The sequence below is a fragment of the Octodon degus genome, unplaced genomic scaffold, assembly GCF_000260255.1.
Source record: "Octodon degus isolate 3935 unplaced genomic scaffold, OctDeg1.0 scaffold00037, whole genome shotgun sequence".
In the NCBI taxonomy this organism is placed as follows: domain Eukaryota; kingdom Metazoa; phylum Chordata; class Mammalia; order Rodentia; family Octodontidae; genus Octodon; species Octodon degus.
The window spans coordinates 9,782,460-9,806,742 of NW_004524613.1; positions in this window are offsets into that span (position 1 = coordinate 9,782,460).

Here is a 24,283-nt window from a genome sequence, read left to right on the forward strand (position 1 = left end):
TGACGCAATTGACAGCAGCTGATTCCTGTATAGCTTACCTACCTGGGAGAAAGCTTCTTCTTCTTCTTCTTCTTCTTCTTCTTCTTCTTCTTCTTCTTCTTCTTCTTCTTCTTCTTCTTCTTCTTCTTCTTCTTCTTCTTCTTCTTCTTCTTCTTCTTCTTCTTCTTCCTCTTCCTCTCCTTCTCCTCCTCCTCCTCCTGCTCCTCCTCCTCCTTCTCCTGCTCCTCCTCTTCCTCCCCCTCCTCCTTCTCCTCCTCCTTCTGCTCTTCTTCCTCCTCCTGCTCCTCCTCTTCCTCCTTCTCCTCCTTCCCCTTCCCCTTCTTCTTCAGGCTCTGAGGGTGGGGCTGGCATGCCATGTGGTGCCAGGGATTCAAACCGTGGTCCACTGTGCCTGCCTAAGTGTGCCTAAACAGGTGCTTTAGACTGCTGAGCTATCTCACTGGCCCTGAGGAAGCTTTTTGATTCTTCTTTGTGACTGTTGCCATTTCTCGGCTTCTTTGGCTTGTGGCTACTTTCTTCTGATCTCCACCTTGATCCTTGTAGCATCGTCTCCTTTGGTGCCTTCTCTTCTGACTCACAAACACATGTCTTTGGATTTAGAGCCCATCCAAGTAGTCTAGGCTGACCTCAGCTGAAGATCTTTGATTTCACCTTTAAAAACTGTCTCTTTTCAGTAAAGTAACATTCACAGTTTTCATGGATTTGGACAAGCACTTCCCCTTCCCGCTCCCCTGTTCCACCTCCCTTCACTTCCTCTTCCTCTTCTTGGGCCAGCATTCAACCAATTACACTCAGATTTCTGAGATCTTCTTTGAAGTAGTTCAAGGTTGTTCAATGAACAAATGGCAAAGAAAGGAATGTGTGTGACTCTAGAGCCTAGGGACTTCACCCTAGTGGAGACAGGGAAGAGAGAAGATGCTGTGGAGAGCACTCTCGCTTCATTTCTGTGTGTGTGGAGGGGAGGTGATACTTGAAGCTCACATCAATCCTTGACACAAAAATTGCCTTCATGTCAGGTAGCAGGCTGTTCAGCTTGGATCCAGTGGGCCACAGCAGAGCAGAGGTTCTAGGGATCAGGTGGAGGGAAAAGAGTTAGAGCAAGGGCAGATCCATGATTTTTGGAGACCTTTCTTGGAGGGTACAATTATGCTCTATGACCATGCCAAGAAGCCCAGAGGAGAAATGATCTGAAGAAACAGACTATAGCAATGAAAAGGGCTAGGAAGAGAGATAGGGGTTAAAATGAGTCAACTGGGTCTCGGTTGACTGATGATAGCAGGGGTGAGGATGGTGGCAGTGATGATGTCTGGCCTAGTAATGGGCTGGGAAGTACACAGCTATCTGTCCATGTGCCATTGGTAATTTCTTTCATAAATAATAGAGTACCTTATCTAAATCACATAGAAAGGTGCTGAAAATGATGGAGGGAAATACAGAGGTTTTTTTTTTTTTTTTTTTTTTTTTTTTTTTTTTTTTTAAAGAGCTGTGGATTTAACATTATGGTATCCCTTGGGAACTTTTCCCTTATTCATTATAGCTTCCTGTGAATTCTGGGGTCTGGTGGGAGAGGACCGGGGCACAGTGGACTTGGACCTGCTGAAGGCAGCCCAGGGTTTTGCCTTCTGGGGCTGGAGAGCCCAGCGTGAGAAGGAAAGAAGGCTGGGTAGAGGCAGGCAATGGTCAGGTAGGAGGTCATCATTTTGTGCCAGGGGAGGTGTGGTCTCTTGGTGTCTAAGCCACCTGCCTCTTCAGAGTGCCAATTCAGCCTGTCACAAAATAAGATGATGCTGTCAGCACTGTGGTGTACATGTGCCCTGTTCGTGGAACACAGGTGCTCTGTCCATGGGGCGTAGACAACGTGTCCTCTTCACCCTCCTTACCGAAGCCCTCTTTTGCCCCAGAGGCTTTGTGGCCTATCACACATGGGCCAAAGCATCTCCATCTTTATGTGTTTGTTTTGTTTGAGGGACGAGCTGAACAAAGTTCTCATGGTGCTACATGGCTGTGGTCTGTGTGGCAGTACCTGTCACCTTGCCTGACCCCAGCGGATCTCAAGCCCTTCCAGGGCAGTCATTTATAGTTACATGTGGTGACCCCCTGGGGCACCCTTCATGTGGTCGGTGACCTGACCTGCATCGCAGGAGATGTGGACCACACCAGTCCTGGGCTGCTTCTGGCTCTATGCGCTCAGCTGCTGGCTCTGGTGTCCTTCCACTGGGAATTTACAGTGGTCCCCAAGCTTTTCATCTTGTGACTCTGGTGTTCAGAGGAACCCTAAGGTTGTCTCTGAATCATGATCATGGAGGTAGACCGTTAGGAGTTGTTAGAGTGTTAGAGGGAGCCGAGAGGAGAAGGTTCTTAACACATTCAAGAACTCCCCCAATACCACCCATGGAGCTGATGAGAGTCTGGCCCCAGTCTCCTGGAGTATATTCCACAAAGGAAAATGAATGTGAAAGTGGTTCTAATACCTGTCACAGAGAAGCCCCTAGTTTCAGCCCTCTATTGTCATAGAAACCTCTCTCCGCACAAGTCAGTTTGGCAGGATCTTTTCATGTGGTGACGCAGGGGCATAGGTACTTTCCACTTCATCTCTGTCATCTCTTAGGCTCTCAGAGTCCCTCCCCTCCATGTGGTAATCAGAGAAAGGAGTGTGCAGGAGGTTTGATGGTCCAGGCTCTGTATCACTTCCACTCACTTCCTACTAGCCAGAATTCCCAGTTACTAGGGAGAATGGAAAATACAGTTCACCCAGATGGCCTCAGGTAGGGGAAATGGGTTCTGATGAACACAGCTCTGCCTAATGTGGGCCTCTCCTTTTGAGTGACAATGACCTGGAGTTTCATGGTAAAGCCACCTGGACAGTTGCCCGGTCCCTGCCCCAAGTAGGTAAACCATAGTCCCTGGGTGTGAGGCCTGGGCACCTGGACAATTGAAGGTGCCTGGGGCTTTGTAGGGTGCCACCAAGGTTCAGAAACCCCAGTGAGGAGACAGGAGCTTCACAGCTGGGCCCAGCCTTCTCTGTGTCCAGAGGTAATAGGTATGATTTACTCTGTTCTTACCAGGTGATGGGCTACTGTGGTAGAAGGGAAAAGCAAAGGAGCTACTTAGAAATGAAGCGGCTGCTCTTCTGCATCCTGGAAGAGGGGAGGCGCAACGGTGGATAGTGCCTTTAAGCTCCTCCTGGCTAGTATAGGTGAGGACCTCACATTGACACTGGCTGGCTGAGTCTGGCTGGTTGAGGAAAGGAATAGGTGATGATTTCTTGGTTCAACTTGGGTATAACTGAGTTCCAGGAAACAATGTCCAAGGGGGTAGGGGAACCATATTAAACAGTAGAAGGGTGGGGGACAGGGAGAGAGATCGAGTCACACTATGGTAAGCAAGTGTAGCCCACGAGGAAGGTGTGAATAGAGTCATTCCCAGGGCAAGCAGTCACCAGTCTACTCCTAGGCACCATTGTGTCCAGCATTCAACTGAAAGTTGCTCTTTGCTTTAGCATTGTTCTCTATTTATAAACTTAACAAGATTCTTAACTGTGACAGCCCGGTACTAATGGTACCTTGAAGGCAGGAAGGAAAGAAGAACCTTGCAAGTTAGAGCTCTTATTTAGCTTCAGGCAGGAGAAATACATTCTGACTAATCTCAGCAGCAAAAGAATTTATTCAGGGAATAGTGGATAAGCCAGTGACGCTGTGTGTGACACAAGGAGTCCTAGATGTTGTCCTCCTACCGCTGAGTGGATGTGGCTGGCCATAGAGATAGCCTCTCACACTACCTCTTTGAAACATCCTTCCCTTTGGTCCTTCTGATGAGAGGATAGTCATGGCTGGCCAGTGCAGACGCGGAGTTCCCAGGCTTCATCCTTTGCATCCCTCTCTAACTGACCTTGGTGGAGCGCTGCAGCAGCTCCCTGAGCTCCGGTATCCTTGTTCCACATCATCATTAGCAACAGAACACAGATGATGCAGGGAGTGCATTTCTGCTCCAGGGTCAGTGTGACACCCTTCTTCATAGAAACGGGTCTATACTTTTAATTATCACTGTTTTAGCTCATAGCAGCTGAAGATTTCATGGGCTGGGGTAAAGGATACCGCAGTCCTGGGGGGGCCCTCTGTTCCTGATCCTGTCCAGGCTTAGAGACCACCACTGGTTGTTGGTGGGATGCAACAGTCTTGGGGAAAAGTGTGGCGTTGATTCTTGGAAGACACCTGAGGAAGTCAGAGGGAGCAATTTCCAGTGAGTAGCCCTCTCCTGACTCACTTCCCTTTGGAGACGCCCAGGTCCCCACCTCCTAGTCCAGGACTCTGCTTTGTTCTGACCCTTAGCTGTCAAAGGCAATTGATGGCGGGCTTTGTATCCACCCCTTTCTTCCAGCCAGGCCCTGACAGGCGGGGAATCTCAGGCCACCCGGCTTGGCAGGTTGCAAGCAGAGGGATTAGACACACCTAAAGGCAGGGTTGATTGCAGCCAGCGATTGCCTTGATCATCCTAATGTGGAGTTAATTGGTTTCTTTTTCCACCTGGTTCCGCCACAGCCTTCCTAATTACTGTTGAGCTCTTTTCCCTAGACTTATCTTTGGCAATTCCCACAGATGGACTTTGTCCAGCGGAAAGAAAGGCAAGAAGCACTCAGATTTAGGGCGTGGGCTGGCTCCCGTATCCCGCCGCATCCTTCTTTTTCCTCTCGCCCGCCCCGAGAGTCCCAGCAAGCCCCTGCCATCTGTGATTTGTCTTGGGCAGCGAGGGCAGTATCTCTTGTGGGGATTCTGGGAGGACCCAACTCTAAACGACTGGAGAGCTTCGAGCAGATAACGCGTGGTGTCCTAGCAGCTGGCTAAGCAGACCGTTATAGCTTGTGGCCACGGCGTTCTGCTCGGTTTGGGGCTGAGGAGTGAGGGTCAAGCTTTGGGGTGCCCGCTGGAGGCCTTGCCGCTCTCCTTTTCTTCTCCCAGGCTGACAGAACGATGCTCTCTCTCCTCTCAAGAAAGATAGGATATGAACTTTGTTTCGGCAGAAACAAAACTAGTATGAATCATGCATCGAGGGGGCAGCAGGCTGGTGGAATGTTTTATAAAGGGGCAATCTTGATCTTGTTTGGTCAGCTTGTTCTGGGCGGCTGAACTTTGCCGCTGTTCTTGGCAGTAAGGTGGAGGACTCGCTCGCAGGTGGCAGGATGGGCTGCCCTGGCACTCTGTCCGGGGCGGCCCAGGGCTTCTCCCCGGGCTCCTTGGCTCAGGCCGCTGGGGGCGGGGCTGAGGGGGAGGGGGCGGGGGCGGAGGGTGAGTGCAGGTGCGCGGGGCGGTGGCGGAAGAACCTCCCAGACCTCGGTGACACCCGGGTTCCAGCCGCCCAGCCCTCCCCGCAGCCGTGAGAGCGGCCCGGCCGTTCCCACCTCGCCATCAGGAGGCTCATTTTCCTGTCTTCTTTTCTGAAAAGCTGTGTGTCAGCACAGGAGTGGCAGGTGCGCTAACTCCGCTAACTCCCGCAGACGCACTGCGCCCAGCCTGGGGAGAAAAGCTGGTGCAGGAGAGGGGTGGTGGGCAGGAAGCTCTGGGTGAAGGCCGCGGGGCATGCCTACTTGGCTCTGCCAGGGCAAGAGGCCCCATACAGTGATGACGATAGAGCTGCCTCGGCCTCCCCGCCTTCCTCCCCGACTCATTTCTCTGTTCATATTCTCCCTTCTTTGATTTGTGGCCCTTCCACCCTCCCTCCCACCCTTTCTCCCTCCTTCTCTCCCTCCCTCTCTCCCTCCTCTCCCTCCCTCCTTTAGTTCCTCCTTCCCTCTCTTCCATTCTCTTCTTGGTCCTTTCTCTCCCTCCCTCCCTCCCTCCCTCCGTACTCCCGCCCTCCCCCTGTCCCTCCCCCCTTCCTTCCCTCCCTCCCTCTTTCCCTTCTTGTTGTCTCCCTGCTGCTATCCCCTACTGTGCTCCTCAGTGTCCCAGGCAGGATGTAACTGCAGGGAGGAAGATGTAGCCATGGCCTCCGAAAAGCTGTCCCCCTCAGGAGCCAGATCGGAGGGCAGGTGACATCCCCACCAGTGATGCACACAGAGGTCAGGCTGGGTGTCCTGGGATTTTGGCTGTACCTGGAAGGACTAGGACTTCTGGCCTGTGCCTTGGCAGCCTCTCTGAGGCTTGAAGGAGAGAAGGACTTTGGGATGGGGGGACACACCCAGCCAGGGCGCAGGTGTGAAGGGCAGGAGGCAGGAGGGCGTGCGGTAGATGGGGAAATCAAGAGGGGCAGGGAAGCCCAAGTAGAGGCCTTGCTGTGCCTCACTGGGCCCTGGCTCTGTGAGCACCGTGTCCCCGGGCCCAGCCGTCAACAGATACTTATTGAGCCTTTGCTCCATGCCAGTGACTGTGCTAAGTTCAGGGACAACAAAGACAGTCAGGATGAGACATCTGCCTTCAACAAGCTCGTGATCTGATGCCAATCCACACTGCCAGCATGCCCTCCTGTCAATCATTAGGCCTCTTGGAGCCTCAGATTTCTCCCCTAGGAAATGGGAGTTAACAGTCCTCTGACTGTGGGGACACCTTGGGAACAGAATTAACATGAGGGCAGGCAAGGACTCAGCTCTACCTCTGCTACCTCACTTTACCTTTCTGAAAACTGTGGAAGGGATGCCTTGCACCATCCTCTTAGAGGACTTGGCAACGGTGGCTCAGAGAGGTTCAGTGGCCTGTGCAGAGGTGGAGACCAAAATGTGTGTAATCTGATGCTCAAGCCCAAGCACTCAACAACTTTCTGTAAGTCAGCACATAGCCTTCGACTGAAGTAAGTACATCAGGGACCCTTCTGATAGCTGGGGTTACACAAGCCTCGAAGCATCCTGGGCTTTGATGCAGGGAGGGGACTCTTCAGAGCCCAGGGTCCCCCGGGAAGGCTCTTTGGCAGTCGGCTAGCCTGGGCTGCCTGGAGGAGGAGGGGTGGGAAGGGAGCAGCTCTCTGTGTCCCCAGGAAAGGGTCTCCCTCTCCAGTGTCCATCACTTGGGTGTTGGTGGGGAGGACGACTGGGTTTCCAGACTTCTAGACGCTCTGTCTCTGTACACACAGCATTTTCCCTCTTGCTATCTTTTCTTCCAGGACCTTTTGGCCTTTTCAGATTGGCTTTCACCTTTAAGGGTTTGCAGACTCCTTCCTTCCTCTTGCTCTGGTCTCGGAATTTTTTCCCTCTTTTTTCTGCTTTCCCGCTATTATCATTCCTCTAAGAGGAGGAAGTGTGTAAACTCCGAGCTCACAGCAAGGGTGTGGGCACAACTTTATTCCCTGGATAAGGATCAGAGTCTAGGAGCCAAGACCACGTATACTGGAAGGGCCCCTGTGGTCATTACACAGACTGGCCACACGATGGCGCGCAGGGACCATCGAGCACCTGCTCAGTCTCTCCCAGGAGCTCTGGTCAGCCCTGTAGCAATTCTCGCAGCTATTCTCCATAAATGGTTCACTGGTACCAAGGGGGCTCTGCTTTGTCTTGTCATGTCACCTTCCTCCTCACGATACACGCACGCACGCACGCACACACGCATATTCCTCATTTATTTACCTGTGCAACTAACTTCTGAGTCTCCTGCTCACCCTGGACAGACTCCACCTGCCCAGATGGGACCTCAAATATAGGCCTCTCCTCCTGGAAACGCGAGGACCAGAGGGGACAGAAGAAGCTGCATCAAATTCCAGGAACCCGCGAAGGAGCCAGAGCTCAGCCAGAGGTCAGGGCCGAAGCTGGAGATGCGCCCACGCACAGGCAGCTGGGGCCAGCTGGGCCTTCCACAGACCTAGTACAGAAACCCATGGGGCTGCTGGCTGGGCCAGCACAGTGTGGCTTGACCCAGGCACTGAACAGTGTGGCTCACTTTTACAAAAAATACTAGCTCTGGTTGAGATGACCAGAGTGAGTGTCATGCATGCTCAGAAAGTTGTGGGCAAGTGTGGCCTATAATGACAGTGGTGGTAGCAGATAAGTCACAGGGATGACCACCTTGATGAGCATTTGCTACCAGCAGACACTGCGTTACAAACTTTATGTTATCTACCCAGATTATCTTGATTGGGTGGATTATGCTACAGGGTAGGTCAGGGAAGGTTTCTAATGAAAACTAGGCCAGGAAATGGGGGCTGACCTTGTTTTAGGACAAAAGGTCCAGAGTCCATTGGATTGTAGGGGTGGGAAGAAAATGCCTTCAGTTAACTTATGGGGTACACTGGGGCCTGTCATTGCAGACTCTTCCAAATCTGTTTTAAAATTCTTTTTTTTTTTTTTTTTTTTTTTTTTTTTTTTTTGTATTTAGTACAGGGTCTACAGGGTCTGCAGGATCTCACTGTGTAGATTGGACTCATAGTTATACGACTGTGTTCAGTCTCCCAAGAGCTGGGATTACATGTGTGTGCCACCACGCCTAGTCTCAATTGCCTCAGTGCACCCTGGGGGCGGGGCCAGCAAGCCAGGGATAGAGCTCTGGCCACTGCGCCTGCCTAAGCAGGTGCTTTAGTCTGCTGAGCTATTTGGCTGGCCCTTGTGCTAAAATTCTTACTGGAAGGAATATTCCACAGCTGAAGTTGGGTCCTGATTTAATAAGGCATTAACCAGAGAAATGCATTTCAATTGATTATTAAGCATTTGTTTATTAGAGCTCAGTAGCTCTGACCCAAATAGCTGCTAAGTAGTCATTAAATATCAAAGAAGATGTTTCTGCTTATATATTTTGTTTATTTACTATCACAAGAAACATTATTGCATCAATTAAATGTCGATTAGGAGGTCTATGATTTGAATTACATTATATACATAGTGTCAAATCATTTTCACATTTCTGAGATATAATCCAGAAGAAGGATTTCACCTAAATGCTAGGGCTGGCAGGTGGGGATGATGGGGTAGCTTTGCACTCTTTTAAAATTGATCTTTAAAAAAAAATGTATTTGGTACAGGATCTCACTACACAGCTCAGACTTGTAGTGATCCTCCTGTTTTCAGCCTCCCTAGTGCCGAGGTTGTAGCCACCGCACTTGATCTCCACTCTCAGTCTTGGTGGTGGGCTCAGCATGCATGGGGGCATGGCCAGCGCAGCGTGTGGTTCAGGGTCAAACCCCGGTCCCTGTGCTTGCCTAAACAGGCACTTAGTCTGCTGAGCTATCTCGCTGGCCCTAACACTCATCTTTTGTTTTTGGAGCTTGCAGCCTGGAATTGTGACAGCCACAGTTTTTTTCATCATTGATTGATCATTTGGAGAGAGGCCATTTCTGCATTTTTGATTTTTGTTCTTTTTGTAATTTGTTAAAAACAGAACCAATCAACAAAAACTCAAATGCTGTCCACAAGACCCTTCGTTATTTATGCCCCGAGATGAAGAACTGAGTTGCAGAAATGAAACGAGCTGTGCTGAAATCAGGAAGGAATGTGCAGCTCTGCCTCACAGTCCAGAGGCAGCAGGGCAACAGCTTTTAAGATCTTTTTAAAAAATAAAACAATTCAGTGAAAATTTGGAGAGTTTTCAAATTTTATGAGAAAATAAACATTTAAGATCATATACATTTTAAATTGATGAATAACAATTCAGCATATTTATCATGTACAACAGAATGTTTTAGAATGTATGCACATATGCTAAGAGATAAGGTGGTCGAGTTTCTTGGCTTTCAATGACAGTGGGGCAGGACCAGCAGGAGGACTCTGGTGGGGTTGGGTCCCATGAGATACATGGACCTTCTATTGCGTGCCCTGGAATCTGGTTCTGTGGGGAGGCAGGGAGAGACAGAGATGCCACAGGCTGAGCCTTTTCCCTGTCTGATCTCAGCCTAGCCCAGAGAGATGGCTGAGCGAAGCCAGCAGTGGGAGACTGAGTCCAGCCTGTCCCAGGGTTGCTGCTTCCAGTGGAGGGCTGGAGCAGGGCTCACAGAGAGTGCAACCCGCCCTGGACTCTAGCCACACCGGCTGACTTGGGAGCTGTGGGTGTGGGAGGCGGTGAATCCCCTCCCCCTCCTCTCCAGTTCAGGGTTATTTAGGAACAAAGAGGAAGACGGAGGGGAGTGGAGTGGAGAGGAGGGCAGCAGAGAGTGGGGCCAGCTTGTAGAAGTTGGTTGTTCGCATCTGGGAGTGCTTTTCCGTATCTCTTCCACTTCTTGTGTAGACACTTCAAACGTTTTTCCTAAGCAGTAGAACTCTTTAATTCAATGGCGGTGTGAATCTGATAAGTACAAATATACACACTGTGTGTGTTGAACATACACGGTTGGGAGATTTGGAGGAGAAGGCGCAGGGTGTCTTGCATGTCCCTGTCCCTCCACCTCACTGCGCCTCTGTGGGGGTCTCTGTGAAGACCCTCCTGTTTCGCAAATGGCCTTTTTTGTTTTGAGAGGTCTTTCTGAGTAGCTCAGGCTGGTCTTGATCTTGCTGCGTCACCACACCCTTGCCTCTGTCTCTAGGCATAAGCCCTGCACCAGTGCCCTGGACCATCTAATCTCTTCCTCAAAAGCCAGTTTCCTGCTGCCCAGAAGAATACTGGGAGAAGAACTTCTTCTCAGAATCCCAGGCTTACCTTGGATATTCAGATTCCACTGTCTGGATGTCACCTAAAAGTGTACTTTAAAAGAGATCCTTAGGAGCGAGGGAGATAGCTCAGCAGTCTAAGTACCTGCCTGGCAAGCACAAAAACCTGAGTTCGATCCCCATTACTACATGTTGGGCCTGCTCTGGAAGCCTGTATGCACAATGCCAGCCTCTGAAACCGGGTGTGGGAGCACACACCTGTAATCCCAGCACTGGGGAGGCTGAGACAGGAGGATCACTATGAGCCTGAACTGAATAGTGAGATCCTGTACCAACTAACTACATAAAAAAAGATGAAAAATAACAGAGATCCTTAGATGATCCCAATGCAGTAGCTTGGCTGGGACTAGGTTGAGGCTAGTAATGGAACCAGGGTATGAGATTTAAGGAGCTCCTGCCTCTTGGTACTGACCCCCCAGCTGCAGGGAGTGAGTACTTTCTGCTGCACAAGTGAGTCTCCTCATTAGCCCCACCTTGTCTTGGCCCTGGTGAAGACCACTGTCACACTGCAGTTAAACTGCTTGCAGAGGTGCTCAGGTGGGAAGTGGATGAATGACTGAACACTGTTTTGCCACAGACAAGCCCCCAGCTTCCACTGGCGCAGGCAGCATGGAGAATGGCCAACTTTTCATCACCCTCATTAGTGTAGCTTTATTTTTGGATACTTACATTGTATGACACCCAGTGAAAAAGTTTAGACATTCCCACCTTCTACTTTTTCCTTAACCATGTCATATGGAGGCCATTTTGGTAAATGAGGAAACTGAAGCTTTTAAAGGTGAAGGTCTTGTCTAGATCTATGCTACTAGTTGGGGACATGGGTCTCATGTCTGGTAGTGCCCATAGCTTGGGACCTTTACCTTTATGGTGAATCAAGAATTCAGTTGTATTTTTTCTCAGCAGTGAAGATGATGTCCCTAAATGATCTTCCAATAAAATCCCTCCCTTTGTGACTGTGGGAACATGCATGTGAGTCCAGCAAGCATCCTTCTGTGAAGTCAATCTCACTTCAATCCTGCCCATATAGGCCATGTGATCCAGCTCTGACCAATCAGACTCCTGCATTGTCCTAGACACCACGATTGGTCCAGGGATGGGCTTGGGACTCAAGGCAGACCAATGATAAGCCTTCCCAGGCTTTTCCAGTTAGAGCTAGAGGAGATGCTGTTTTCTCTTTTCTTTCTTTCTTTCTTTCTTTCTTTCTTTCTTTCTTTCTTTCTTTCTTTCTTTCTTTCTTTTCTTTCTTTCTTTCTCCTTCCTTCCTTCCTTCCTTCCTTCCTTCCTTCCTTCCTTCTTTTCTTTTTTTTTATCTCTAAGAGGAGGTACTGTTTTGCTTCTGGAATTGTTGTGCAGAAAATAGGTGAAAGACTGCTCAGATCTATTACAATAGACTGAAGACAAACATCAGACTAAAAGGGGCAAGATCTAAGGATCCAGTCTGACTAGCAAGGTCCTCCAGTTCTAGGCATTGCCAATGTATGTATCAATGTATAACAGCAAATAAATTTCACTTTGTTGTTTAGGCTAACTTGAGTTTGTTTTCTCATTTGCAACCAAAAGAATCCTGGCCAATTTAGCATCTAACACTGTACTCTGTCCGTTCTGAGCCTCTCCGAATCTTTATGTCCCTGCCCCTAGTGTTTCCCAGTTGAGTGTGTGTCTTCCTTCACCTCTCTTACAGTTTGTGCCTTGTCCACATGGCTAAGTATTCTCTGAACAGCAGTTGCTTCCAAGATGACTGCCATACCCCTAGACTGCCTTTATCTTTAAAAATTATATACAACATACCTGACAAAAATTGCCATCTTATCATTTCTTAAGTCACTCAGTGGTATTAAATACATTCATATTGTTGTGAGATCATCCCACCATTCATCTCCAGAACCTTTTCATCTTGTGAAACTCAGACTGTACATCCATTTAACCATAACTCCATTCCTTTCCTATTCCTGCCTCTCCCCCCGAGAACCATTATTCTACTTTCTGTTTCCAGGAACTAGATTTCTCCAAGAGTCTCAAATAAGTGTAATCATACAGTATTTGTCCTCTACAGCTGGCTTATCTCACTGAACATAATGTCCAGGTTTGTCTGTGATATAGTGTGTGCTAGAATTTCTTTCCTTTTCAGGGCTCGTTAGTGTTCCATTGTACGTATCTCATGACACAATTATTGCTTATGCACTTGTCTGCTGATGGTCTCTTGAGATGATTCCATGTTTTGGCTTTTATGCATAATGTTGCCATGAATGTGGGTGTACAAATATCTCTTTAGATCTTGCTTTCTACCTTTTTGAGTATATGTCCAGAAGTAGAAATCCTAGATTATATGAAAATTATTTTTTTAATTTTTTGAGGAACTGTCATATATGCTTTTTAACAGCATCTATCCCATTTATGTTCTTTCCAACAGTGCTTCTGCTTTTTTTAAAATAATAGGTATGGCTATGAGATGATCCAAATGTATTTTTAATAAAGATAATTGTATCAATTTCACTACATAAAAACAAGACAAAAAGCAGTGGTCTGCATCGAGTACCTTTTCTCAGCTCACGGTTCTCTGGGTTAGCCAAAAGGGCTAAGTTCAGCTGGGTGGCTCTTCCGGTCTTGGCCAGATGTTCTTATGTCCAGGGCCAACTGTTGGTTGGCTTGTCTAGGATTTCTTCAGCCAGGATGACTAAGGGTGCTTCATTCCACTTCTCTCCCAGAATCCCTTTGTTGTTCAGCAGAAGGCTGGGCAGGGTTCCACCAGAACCACTGAAGCATGCTGTAGTGTGGCATATTACTTCCTCTGAGTTCTATTGGTCAAAGCAAATCACCAAGACAGCCCAGATTTTAAATGGAGAAGACTTACTTCAACTTTTGATGGGAGGTCAGAAAAGTCAAATTACAAAATCACGTGGATGTGGATATGGATGTGAATGTAGATATAGGCAAGTGAATAATTACCACTTTTTTTTTCCAAAAATCCAGCATAGCATCATTTGAACAAGTTTTCATATAAAACAGCAATAATTTGCATTTGAGTTTTGTTCTAATGGGCTGACTCAATTCGAGTTTCAAAAGCTCTTGCTCACACCTGCAAGACTCAATTATTCTGGGAATTGTGGAATCAAGACCAGTAGCCTGAAGATTTCAAATCAGAAAACTTCCTCCTAAAATCAGTGGCTATTTTCAAAGAAATTGTTCTTTCATATATGAACCTTGGAGGCCAGGGCGTTAATTCCCCATTCACTTGCCATAAGCAGTTGAGTCAAAGGTGGCTCTGTCCAGGTACTGATCAGAAGAGACATTTTGCAGTTGGCTTTTCTTCCACTTTTAGAAGAAACCAGTTGGACCCTCCCTCAAAGCCACAGTGACTAGGGGAGCCTCCACAGAGCTCCACAATCTGTGTTAAAATCAAAGGCAACAGGAAACGAAAGGCATCTAAAGCGTAGAGATTTATCAGTAAGCAGGCAAATACAGATCCACAGGGCCAGAGATATAACCTGGGGAGCATGGGGACCCATGCATTCTACCAAGTTGGGGAATATTCAGCTCTTGAAGGCTAAGCTGGAAGCTGTGGAGAAAGTTTCCAACTTTATTATTTTAGTTACAGTCACAAAAATGCTCCACAAGAAAGCACCCAGGGGCAGTGGTCAACAACCAGGAGCGTTGCCTCTCTTCCCTCTTGGCTCTGGAGTGGCTGGGGCTTAGATATTATGGCCTGGTCAGGCTAAACTCCAGTGGGTGGGTTGGGCCCAGGTCAGCTCTATTGAAGCTGTGAGGCCTAAAGTGTTTACTGTTGGTTCTTTGCTCAAGAACTTTGCCAGTCTTTTCCAGTGAAAAAGACAGACAGATGAATAGACCATGACAATGTAGCATGATGATACTATGACAGAAAAAAGCACATGGTTTTGGGAACTGGGTGGGATCAAGGAAGTCTTCGGCATGTCTAACCTATGATTTAAGGACGAGAGTACAAATTTAGACAAAGGTGTGTGTGTGGGGAGATACTTGACAGAAGTGTACATATGCAGAGGCTAGAAATGAAGAGAACATGGGGCTTTGGGCTTGTCGTACCTGGCAGTTCAGGTGAGGTGGGAGCTGAGAGAAGCACTGTGGGCCATGTCTGCTGAGTGCTGGGCATCTTCTGATCCCAGTACCGGAAGTTGGCACTTATCCGGAAGTCGTGCTCCATGTTATGCCAAAGATATTCATGCCTGTTCCTCATTCTTTCCAGGTCTGGACTTTATCATTTTCATTTTACAGATGTATAAATGGGGCAGTAGAAGAACTGGCATTTTTATTTTTTTAATTTTTGATTTTTATTTATTTATTTTTTTGTATTTTAGGGAAGGGACTTGTAGTGATCCTCATGTTTACAGCCTCCCAAGTGCTGGGATCACAGGCGTGCACTACCACGCCCAGTCTCAATTGCTGTCTCAGTGTGCCCTGGGGAAGGGCTGGCACGGCAGGCTAGGAAATTGAACCCCTGGCCCTTGAGCCTGCTTGCAGGTGCTTTAATCCACTGAGCTATTTGGCTGGGCTTTGAACTGGTATTTTTAGAGGCAAGGGCTTTTCAGGAGGATAATTCCAGTGTGTCTGTCACACCCTAGGAATGGCAGGAGTGGGTTTTGGTTAGGAGGCTAAGGTGCCCTGACCTGGCCTCATTAACTTGGGTCCCTCATTTATGCGCTGTGGACTCGTGCCAGCTGTAGGCTAGGCCATGTTTGCCTTTCTGCAGGGGCCACCAGCGTGTGTGATAGGGCTCCACATGGGACCAGCCAGTGCCCTTCTCAGCCTTTCCTCCCCGCAGCCTGCCAGCCTTTTCACAACTCTGCATTTGATCCAGGATTCAGTACAATTCACCAAATGTTCAAAGAGAAGCCATGAAGTGTGAAGGAGTAGAGATGAACAGACATGGTCTCAGCATTACTGACTTCAGCCCCCTCTGAAGATGCGGTCTTTCTCTGACCTTACTCAGAGCTGAATAAACTGTGTTCTACGTGGAGCTGTCTTCCCCAGCTGAGACCTGAAGCAGACTTGTATCAGGCCAGGATCAGTGAACCTGATTGGAGCAATGGGTACAGCACCGGGTCTCTGGAATGCCCTGAGAAGATAGTGCACTCTGGAACTCTGGCCACCCATCTATTCAGATCCTGAGGGGGAAAAGCTGGCTGGAGACAGTTAAAGTATTAGGGTCTCAGTGGGGTACAGAACAAAAAGGAAACCAAGGTGGAGGAGCAGCCAGCCTGACTATGGCTTAGGCTGAAACTTCTGCAGTTTCACCAGGCTTCCGGAAGACACCAGCTCCAGGAAGGTGAGGAGGTGATTCTTTTGATCCGCACTCTATGGAACAGTGCTAGTTCAAGGATGTGGTTAAGTGGGGTCCCCTGGGTTGGGCGTCCGCGTGGGAGTGCTCTAGCAGAGTGCAACGCTCCCCAGCCACAGAGACACCCCCACCCAAGGGCTGGTGGTTGGTGGGTCACATTATTCCCGGAGGGGACACTCCCCTCTCTTTGAGCACTCACCTTTCCAAGGAGATTTCCCGAGTCTACTAAGTAGGTGACATACATAGGCAAAGAGCAGAGTGTGTCTTTCTCAGTCACTGTATAAATACCACACACACACATACAGAGAGAGAGAGAGAGAGAGAGAGAGAGAGAGAGAGAGAGAGAGAGGTCAGACCTACTTCATCAGAACCGGTTTGTGAACTTCATTTCTTTAGGATGAAGAGAAAAGAAAATTGTTATTAACATATCAATGGCATCTTCCCACTGAGAACAAGATTACCCTCAGCACACACAGGCGCCCAGGGAGGCACAGTGCTGTATTTTAAATGTGCATTTCTCTGTCTCCCTTTTCCCCACCCCCACTCCTTTTAAATTTTATTTTATTTTATTTTTTTATTCCTCTAAGCGTGTTTCTCTTGAAATTTCCACCTTGTGGTTGTGTACTGCTGACTTTACATTTGCTGTGGTGTGAACTCCACATCTGTGAGTGGATGACAGGAAAGATTAATAGCCCTGCTCCCTTCTCCTTGACTGTGGGCCCAGCTAATGAATAAATAAATAAATAAATAAACACAGCTCCAATCCCCTAAATAGAGACCCAGAGCCGGGGAGAAAACAGCATTTTGCTGAATCCATTCTTTAAGGAAAAACCCAACCTCTAATGATCTCTGATTTACATAGTCGGCAGTTTTCCACTAAACATTTTACAAAGACACAAAAGTTTGGAGTGGAGGGATTGCCCCATGCTCTTGCCAGAACATGGCGGGGGCCCAAGAAGCCCACAAGCCTGGAGGGCCTGGTGGGGCTAGTTCAGAACATGGGCTGGTGAAGCAGATGAGCCCATTTTGCACCTAAGACTCACTCATGTTGGCCAGGACCCTGGAGCCCACAGATGGTGAATGTATGCCTGAGAGGTTCTGACAGGGGGCTCCACACTCTCCAGTGAGGAGAACGGGCGTGGGTCACCTGTCAGCTCCAAAAGCCTGACTGTAAGAGAGGGACATGATTCCTTCCTTCCCACCCTCTTCCTCCTCCAGTTCCTTTGAAAGACCAACTTCCGTGTGGACGGGCAGAGAATCTGAAACGTGAACATGGGTGCAAATGACTGGGGACATGCAGATTCTCATAGAGGAGGTGTGGGGACGGGCAGAGGTCTGCCAGCTCCAGCGGCTCTCAGGTCACTTGGCTGCTGGTCCAGGGGCCTTCTGTAGCAGACAGGGTGCTGGAGGTGCATAACTCAGGTTCTGCCCCTCCTCTGTGGCCCTTGTTTGAGGCTCCGAGATACAGTCATTCCTTCTCTACCAGCTCCAGCGCTGAGCTCTTACCTGACTCTTCCACCTCAGTTAATGATCTGTGTCTGGTTTCCAAAGGCACTTCAGCCAAATCAAGTCAACACAACCCCTCTGGACCAGGCTTGGAGAACTGGTGCCTTTATTGGAGGATTTGTAAAAGCGCTCTGGCCTCTTACCTGGTCCCTGTGTCTTTTACAACAATTCTCATTGTTGGATGGGAAGATGCTGTGGGTGGGTGACCTGGTTGAGGGATGGCATGTTTAGAGGGAGTGAAGATGTCTGCAGGTCTTGATGCGCTGGCCAGAGGATGAGGCTCAAGTGCTCCAGCTGCTAGAGGGGCCGTGAGCTGGGCTTCTCTGTGCAGCTAGGAGTTTGGGGGTCCAGAATGCACATGTGCCAGCTGTTGATCCGAACCTGGCCACCCTGGTATGCCATACTCACTTCCCTCTCTTTGATGATGGAGCAGAGAGGAGATCAGCCCAGTAGAGGCCAGGACCAGATGCCCCACAATACCGGAAACCCCCATCTGATGGTCCCTCCATCACAGGCAGAGCAGGCCCAGGATTACAGGTGTGCACTGCCACGCCCTGCGCTCCCCTCAAAGCCCAGGTGATGCAGGGAGCAGATGACATAGAGGCTGGGCTGTCCTAAGCCCTGACTTCCTGCTCTTTCTCACTATTTAGTCAGGACATCAAACTCATTGTTGTACTTAATTCTCAGCCATGAGTTAGCCCATGAGAGCACCAAGGTGAGTCTCCAAGTGCAGGGCACCTTTTTACCCCCATGTTCTCCTCAGTTGGCTCCCGCCCACCCTACTCCCTGGAGTCCACCCCAGACCATCACTAATCTGTCAGAGTTTCAGTTTCCCTATCTGTAAAATAGGGACCACCATACCTTTCTCTTGGTGCTGAAAATCACAGAAGAGACAGAAGCATCCAGAGTCCCAGCCTTAGCCCACACCCAACCCCAGCATGCGCATGCCTAGGGCCCTTGTGCATCCTCCCCTTTCCTGGGAACCCTGCTGTTTCTCATCTAATCAGCTAACTGGTGTGTTTCATGAGACAAATTCCATACAATGCTGGAAAAAAGGCTTAAAATAAAAAGGATGAGGAAATTCATCATATTCCTTGTTTAAGGATTAAATCAGTTTAAACTTGCTTGATTCTGCTTTATCCAAACTTATTTGACCATGATATATTTTTGGCCCAACACTTATGAACAGCTGGGGTGGCAGAAGACAGGAGCAGCTGACACTTCTCCCAGACCCAGAGGTATGGCTTGTGGCACCCAGGGCAAGCTGGCAAGCTGGGGAGGCTGGGTTTTGTGGGTTGGGACCTCTCTCCCTCACATTTCTAGATTGCAGGCTTCTCCTTGCTGCCTCCTGAGCCTCTTGCCTCTGTGACTCTCTGAGCCCTTAGCTTCCAATACTAAGGCATCTGCCCTTAAGCAAAGGAACTTAACTTGAGGGCCACCTAGATAAGCTCAGCCAGGGCTCCTGGCTTTGCACAGAGTCCAGGTTGTGGTAGTTTTAGGGTCTGCCCAGACCACAAACACTGAGACTGAGAGTGTTTCCTGCCTCCCCAAGTCCCCTCGGCATTCATCACCTGAGGAGATGGTAACCTCCACTACAAACATGTGAGACTTTTCAGGGGAAACACTTCCTGGGGAAGCCTGAACATTCAGCTGATGCCCAATGGAGTATAATAGTTTCCCGTGTCGCTGCTGTAACAACATCCCATTCACCAGATGTCTGAAAACAATTCATTCTCTCATTGTTCTGAAAGACAGAAGTTAAAAATCAGTAGCACTCGGAAGAAATCGGGGGCTACACTTTATCTGGAGGCTCCAGCTAGAATCTGTTCCTTGTGCTTTCCAGATCATGGCCTTCTAGAACATTCCTTGGCTTGTGGCTGCATCACTCTAATCTCTGTCTCTGTGGTCTTGTTGTCATCTCCCTTCTGCTTGTGTTATATCTTTTGTCTCCTTCTCACAAAGATACGTGTGACTGTGTTTTAGGGAAAACCTGGATAAGCCAGGGTGATTTCTATATTCCAAAATCCTTAACTTAATCATATGTTCAAAACCTGTTTTTGCCAATTAAAATCACATTCGCAATTTCTAGGGATGGGGACCTGGGATGAAGGACATTATCCAGTCAAATTTGAAAGCATTGGAGCATAAATTGTTTAGTTTTCATCCCTTCCTTGGGTAAGTTAAAGCTCAGTTCAGACAACACAATCCCAAAATTTTCAAGACAGACTGAATGTTGCTTATCTATAGCACCAAACTGCTCAGCAACCTGCTTTGCACTGGCCTCTTCCTCCTCCTGCTTCACTTCTCCACCACTCTAACCACTGATTCCTCCAATCGCCTCCCAAGTACTCCTTGGCTTTGAATCTTTCTCTGTTTGCTTTTAGGGCATCTGACCTGAGAAACCTATCTAGCATTACCTGTCCATGGCAAAGGCAATGATTTCAATTACCCTTCAAATTTCAAAACTCTAGGTGTGTGTGACCTACAGACATGGGTGTGTGTGTGGGGGGAAGGATGAAGGAGACTAAGTCAATGATCACCTTTAGGGGCTACAGCTCCCCCAAACAACAGCGATGTGCATTTCCCCCCAAAGCAGGTTTAGTTCAGTGAAGCATATCCTCCCATGGTATCTATCTTAATGTTTCATAGAGAAGAACACCACATTCCCTCATAGTCACCATTGTCTTTTTGATCCAGAGACTTGGCCTAGTGCAAAAGAGGTCCCAGCTAAGCCAAGCCCTGTGTGAGTGCTGTTGAATTCGGTAGTTTTGAAGAAGAGAATGTCATATGGTGGAAGGGCACAGAACACAACAATGCCAAATGAGTTGGAAGAGCAGCTCTACCTCCACAGGTGGCAGAGAAGAGTGGATGCTGTTTTCCCTCCAGTAGTGAAGTTATGCTTTTTGGGAGGGCTTTTCTGGATTGAATTTGAATGTTGATGTCCCCCTCCAAACTCACGTTGGAGCTCTGATTCCCAATATGATGGTGTTTGGAGATGAGGCATTTAGGAGATAATTAGAGAATAGAGGAGATTAGGAGGGTGGCTCTTGGTGATGGCACTGAGGACAGGGCATAGGAAGCCATAGTAAGAAGGAGGCTATCTGGGGCTAGGAGGGTCCTCTCCATATGCCACATCAGCTGGAGCCTTGACCTCGGACCTCTAGCCTCCAGAACTGTGAGAAATAAATTTATTTCATGTAAGCCTACCTCTCTATGGGTATTTTTTTTTCTTTTCAAAGTTTTATTGATAAACATATAGCAATGAGACAGTTTCAAATCAAATTGAAAGTACAGTTCAACAAATAATACACTGCATATATTCTTCTTAGTGGTTAATTGCTGTACAAGATGCAGACTTGTGATCCTCCTTACAAACACCATGAGAACAAATCATTCTATTCATTAAGAGAATGCAACTATATACCTATCCCAACTACTTTGAATACACAGATACAAAATGGACATTCATAGTTATATCCCAATTTTTTAAGTTCCGTTGTTGAATATTATAGGTGTGTAAACTCAGCAAGATATTCTAAAAGAGTCCAGTAGCCCATAATAGCATTGGGTCTTCTGTTTAACTGGCAATGTCAGAAATTATTGACCTGAGTCCCCCACAGCTCAACATAACAACATGGCTTTACTTCCTATATTTTGTCTTCATACTTTTCTACTGGATGGTTAAGACCAAGGTAAAGCAGGACCTGTGCAACAAGAGTTGTAGCTTTTTGGTCTGAGAAGGTCAGTGAAATGCCCTCAGGATTTATCCTGAGATCCTGTACCTCAGATTGTAGAACCTTTGTCAGTGTCAGCCATTTGGATGAGTCACGGCCATTGCTTGGCCAATGTGCTCTCTGTGAAAGCCTGAGAGAGTGTCTTCTCCCCATGTGACTCTCCTTAGGCACACTCTACGTCATCGATCACTTTCCTCTTTGGCCCCATAATCTTCTTGATCAGAAAATTTGGGACACTACCGAGGTACATGACGTTACAGTACAAGTTCTCATATGTCCTGAGTCTTAATTGACCTTAGAAGGCTAGGGCCAAAATGTTGGCTTTCCTTGTAGTCCTCCTTTTTCTCTAATTTTGGTCTGCAAACTTAGGTTGTTAACCATCCAGAAGACAAGCTTATTGTTATTATCAAACGGTTTAGGCTATCAAGCTTAACCTCACTATCTCACTGCATTTCAAACATCTTAGGCATAATAAGGAACAGGTATTTTTCATCAAGTATTGATATGTTGAACTTTAAGTCCCTACATAATATGATAAAACATTTAAAAATTAGATTATATTTTAAAAATAGGATAAAGAATTCTATGCTTCTCATGTTTGCACATAAGTCCAAAAATCTCACCATATACATCCTTGAAGCAGGACAGTCCCACAATATTCCTTTTTCTGTCTCTTGCTTTCATTTACCACTCTCTATGGGTATTTTGTTATGGCAGCCAGAGCTGACTAATGCAGGGACAGAGATGCAATGTTTCAACTTTCAATGAAGAAAAGTGCTATTTTATTCAAGCAGTTATTATTTATTTAAATTACATGAAGCACAGATGGGGCAAATAATAGGTAGAAGTGTGAAAATGAACACCACTCATTAATCCAGAAAAGTCAGCTCTTGACATTTCAGTGTGTCTGTTGAATGTTTTGTCTATGTGTAGATGAACATTTGTTTCTTTGAGAAAGGAATTATATGTACAAATGAATGTGTCAGACTTCTCTTTTATGAATTAACATTAAATGTAAGTCTCTCCATATCATTCAATACCCTTCTATGACATCATCTTCTGCACCTATAAAGTATAGCTGTACATTTGCATTATTTCTAATTTTTCTCCTATAAAGCTTTGAGGGTACATAAAGGATAACTTACCTGAGCAAAATTCCCAGTTGTGGAATTAGTAAGTCCAAAATGCATCCAGCAGTTTCGATAAGCATAACTAAGTTGTTTTTTGGAAATACGTGAATTTCTATCTTAGTAGAAACATATGAAAGGTACTCTTTTCCTACATCTTCTCTATCACTGGGATTTACTTCCTTTTGATATTAGGCAGTGCAGTGAACAAAAAAGAGATTTGTTATTGCTTGCTTAACATACTTTTATTATTAATTATAACTTCAGAAAAGTTGCAAGCCCAAAACCCTACCGCTTCATCAACACTTGCCACTTTCCAAGGTTTGCTTTAAGGTTTTAAAACATGTGGATAATGAAATACTGTGAACACATTTGAAATTTCAGGCCTTTCCTGTAGTTTCTTCCCATAGCAAGCACCAGCTTGACTTGGGGCTTGTCACACCTGTATGGTTTTTATTCTTTCACAAGATAGGTAGGACTTCAGGCACATTGCTACAATGACTATGTCAGAGTACATTTGCATTATGTATTTGGTATAGGGTCTCACTACACAGCTCCAAGTTGTAGTGATTTTCCTGTTTCAGCTTCCCCAGCACTGGGGTTACAGGCATGTACCACCACGTCTGGTTGGTGGCCGGCTCAGCACGCCCAGGGGCGGGGCTGGTGTGGGGTGTGGTGCCAGGGATCGAACCCTGGCCCCTGTGCCTTCCTGTGCAGGCGTTTAGTCTGCTGAGCTATCTCTCCAGCCCAAGAGCGCATTTTCAATTCCTGTTACCCAGTTGTGTGTCCTGTTGTGTGCCTTGAATGTTCAGGTCTTGTGTCTGTTTCTGCTGCTATCATTTGTGTATAGGCCATTGCTGCCACCATGGGCCTGGCTTCACTGCTCTTCCCTGCATCTGCTGTCTTTGGTCCTCTAGTCTCTGTTCTTTTCTGGACTTCTTAGAGATCTGGCCCAGAAAGTTCATTTACAAAAGCCCTTTAGGGTCTCGTCTCCACCAAGTTCTAACTCTTCAGCAAGGCTTATGTTGATCTTTTCTGGCCCGGCTGTCCATGCCCTACCTGCCTATGTCTTTCCCTAACCTACTGGGTCTTCACATCAGATGTGAATTCTGTCTGTAACTTTGTGCTTTTGATTATACCACCTCCATTTTCTGGAATGAAAAATTTCCTGGAATTTATGGACTGAAAAACTCCCAACCATCTGCTGGGACTCCCCCACATAGTTATTTGCAATTCCTTGTTCCACCTATGACCCCTTCTAGATAGAGTAGGACTTCACTTGGCATAGGATCCCCAGATGTGAACTACTACCTCTCTCTGAATTTAGCGATGGTTGCACAGAGCTCCTGTTTCATGCCTGAAGTCCCACCCCCAACCTCTTCTGCCCTGTCTTACATTTTCAGCAGCACCTCTGCCAGAGTATGCTGTCTTAAGGATTTCAATCTTGGATCCACACTTGGAGACCAATGGGAAACCCAGCCCCATCCTGAGGGTCCTGGGCAACTCCACTCCCTCCAAGTATTGGTGTATGTGGAGGGTAGGAGGACCTGAGGGGCAAACACCATAGGAAAGTAGCCCTTTTTTTTCCCTGCAGGGGATTGAACTCAGGATGTTCATGTTGAACTCCATTCCTTTTACAATTTTATTTTGAGACAGGGCCTCACTAAGTAGCTAAATTGACCATGGTGGGTTTGAACTTGTGATTTCCCTGCTTCAGCCTCCCACTGTGCCGGGTTGGCAGGTGCATACCACTATACTCAGCAAGTCTTCTTAAACTGTCTTTAAGTACTCCATCATCAGGGCTTCACCCACTATCACTGGGCATCATTTTCTCACTTTTCTTTCTCCTCCTTTTTCTGTTGTTTCCCCCTTAGCCCTTCTTGCTCTTTCCTCTCAGTAGTAGAGGACATTATCTTCCTAGTTATGTGTAGATAATTTTTGGTGCTTTCCTCTGTTGACTTCTTCTTCTTCTTCTTCTTCTTCTTCTTCTTCTTCTTCTTCTTCTTCTTCTTCTTCTTCTTCTTCTTCTTCTTCTTCTTCTTCTTCTTCTTCT